The following is a 3,221-nucleotide window of genomic DNA, read 5'->3' as shown; positions in this document are numbered from 1 at the left end:
AAGCTCAGCTGGGAAGACTCACCCTCTCTGCTAAGGCAGGTGCAAAATAGAAAGTCCATCATGCTCTGGCACCAAACTTCTGTTACAAAAAAGAACTATACTGAGAGCAAAGTAGATCAATAAAGTGGGGTAAAGTAATAGTCAATAGTTTAAAATTTATGTATGCTATAAAACAGTGTGGCAAACTATAGTCCTAAACAAATAAACGAAATACAGTCCTGTAAGGATATTAAATTTGAGAGTACACCCAGTGAATTACTAAATCCTGAGAGTCCATAATCTGCCTGTGCATTATATAGTTTTTCCCAGGTAACCAGGGTTTTTCCAGGGTGTTTCTTGTTTCATAGAGGCTCTGAAAAACTTCTTCTTCTTCTTTATTTTTTAAGGTATTAAGAAATTATAAGCCAAAAATTTTAAACCCTAATTTTATAGGCAAATCTTCATTTTTATGGAATATAAAACACTCTGCTTCTTCCACTTCTAATAGCTCATTAAGGGAAGCCACTACTAGATCATGTCCCTGCAGTGTTTCCAGGTAGCAGAGCACAGCTCACTCAGTCCTTGCAAATGCCATACAGGAGTGATGAGCTTAAGTCTTGCACTTCTGGCATTCCACTTATTCTAGGAATTGGGATGATTCATAATTTGATACAAGAATGATTATCTTCTTCTGCCTTGGTTATTTGGGGGGTGTTGCTGTAACCTGTTCTCTCTCTTTTAAAGACAAGAATTTTCAAATTCCTTCTTACTGGCGTGCTCTTCTATAGATGGTATATGCATTTCGGCAACTACAAAGGCATAGGTCACTCCCTCTGTGATTCTGTTTGGGTCTGGCAAATATTAACAACTTCTTCTGACTCTTGTATCGGTGTTGCCCCATTTCTAATAGCATCTTCTTACAGCCCAATAACATCAAAAGTGCCTTTACTTGCCAACAACTCTGCTTTGCAGATTCAGAATTTAGCAGATATTTTCAGCCTCAGGAACACCAGACAATATGGTAAATATTTAATTAGAAAGTACACCCCCTTCAATGATCTTCAGACATTCTGTTAGAGTGTTGTTAATTTTATAGTACAGTTCAAGTTGTACTTTCTTTTCTTCATCTTTTTCCATACTCTTCTAGAATGAAATATTAATTCCCTCCATTATTTTTCTTTTTAAGTTCCATGGAAGACTGTTTTTAGACTTTTTGCCTTAGATTTCTCCCAATCTTCTAGTTTTTTTTCCCCCTCAATCCTCTGCTGTCATCTTCTTAATATTTGGATTAGTTTGGGTCCCATTTGGGACTCTTCTTGCATTTACAGGTTGGTCACCCTATTGAGTTTGGGGAGCTGTCTTATTGAGAAACTGGTTCGTTCTAGGGAAGAGTATTTTTTTCAATTTGGAGTCCAAAATCTGTGCTTTGCGATGATAGCTGTTGGTGCATTTATTCCCATTAGTGCTGTTTTCTGTTATGTTAGGGGTGTTTGGAATGACTGAATTAAAATTGCCAAGTGTCAAATTAGGATTTTGGCTTAAGGCTTTTGATATTTTGCAGTGCACGTGATGTCTGAGATCTAAAAGAGTTTTAGTGGAGTTCTGGTCTTGCTTAATGTTTGGGTGTCTGTTACTATAGCCTCCCTGAAGCACACTGGGGCATGTCCAAGATTTGGTTTGCCCTACACCTTAATTTCATTTTGTTTTTCTTATTTATCCTTATTGACCTTTATATCCTTTATGTCTTTGACTACTTGTTTCTTTGATGTTTGAGTCCTACTAAGGGTCTGAATGTAATAAGAGGGAACTTTGGGAGTTTTTCTCCTGGTCTTACAAGATTTGGTCCTCTTGAGAGTTGCTGTGACTTTACTGATGGAATCTTAACTTGTGTTTATCTAACAAATTATCTATTACTTCTTTCAGAACAGCACTATTTCCTGAACTTTTGCCCAAGGCTTGTTTAGGAGCCAAATTGCTCTTGGTTTGATTATAAGAGTTAGTCTTTGGTTTACCTATTATCCATAATTCAGGAATTTGTCTTCCTTTCAGAGTCTGAGAAAGTTTGGGGCAAGTTTCTTTGTGTTTATCTCTTTTAGAAAGCTATCTAAGGATTCATTTCAGCAAGGTTATTGTCCACAGGGTCAGCACATTTAACATTTCCTTGATTTGCTACCTGCCATCTTGCAGTTTTCAATTCTTGTATATTTGGTGATGCCACAGCTTTTCTAAACAGTTCTCCAGTAATGAATGACCCAGCTTCATGCTGTTCTTGACTATTGCTGGAAGGCTTACAGTTTAAGTTAGAAGACATACATCCTGAAGTCAGCCTTTGGCCTAGAAGGTCGGGTGGCTCCAACTTTGGCTTCTGGGTCCTGTGATATTGGCAGGTCTGGGCTGGAATTTAATGCCGATGGGTCTTAGATCTTTGATAGGCAAAGCAGCATGATTTGTAACATCCTTTTTGAGTATAATAATAGATTTAGAAGGTAGAATATTCAAACAATTACTCTTAGCTTTTTAATAGGCTTGGTGCTGTGGCACTTCAGTTTTCCCTTGGCTGCTAGGTACTGCTGGAGCTCTCCCTGCCACTCTTTAGCAGCTGTGGATGGCCCCAGTGGCACCATAACTCTTATGTGACAGTTTTTGTTTCCATTTTTCCAAAAAATTTAATTGTTTAGTGTATCTTTCACAGAACCATCAGAAGGATCTTCCTGAAAAAACACTTAATCCTTAGTTTAAGGACCATGTTCAATGATAGAACAGAATCGAAAGTTGCTAATTTTAATGGGAAGAAGTAGTTTAAAAGGGACACCTGAATTGATGAACCTTGATAAAAACCTGTATCTGGGGGCACCTGGGTGGCTCAGTGGGTTAAAGCCTCTGCCTTCAGCTTGTTAGGGTCCGTGATCAAAGGAACAAGACTGATATAAAGCGAAAATCAAACAAAGCTTTATTTCATGCCAAGCATCAAAAATCAAACTGACCGGTCAGGGCTGTCTCTTACGAAAAGACGACGACGATGATCCCGACAAGGTCACTCCCAAGAAGGCGGCTCTGGATGAGGCTGCTCTGCAGAGGAGGCCGCTCCCCGGTTGGAGCCACTCCCAAGAAGAGGCCACTCCCAAGAAGGCCGCTGCTGGTAGGGTTGCTCCCCAGACAGGGCTGCTCCCAAGAAGAGGCCACTCTGGAGGAAGCCGCTCCCCAGAATGACACAGCTCCGGCAAGGCAGAGGCTCAGGGTTC

At 39.9% G+C, this 3,221-nt stretch overlaps 1 pseudogene; it reads right to left on the bottom strand.

Annotated features, from left to right (window-relative positions):
• Positions 1 to 397: 397 nt before the first annotated feature.
• LOC125094137 (cytoskeleton-associated protein 2-like) lies at positions 398 to 2,096 on the bottom strand (annotated as a pseudogene).
• Between the last annotated feature and the right edge of the window lie 1,125 nt (positions 2,097 to 3,221).

Source organism: Lutra lutra, chromosome 2, assembly GCF_902655055.1.
Source record: "Lutra lutra chromosome 2, mLutLut1.2, whole genome shotgun sequence".
Taxonomy (NCBI): Eukaryota; Metazoa; Chordata; class Mammalia; order Carnivora; family Mustelidae; genus Lutra; species Lutra lutra.
This window is presented reverse-complemented; position numbering and strand designations above follow the sequence as displayed.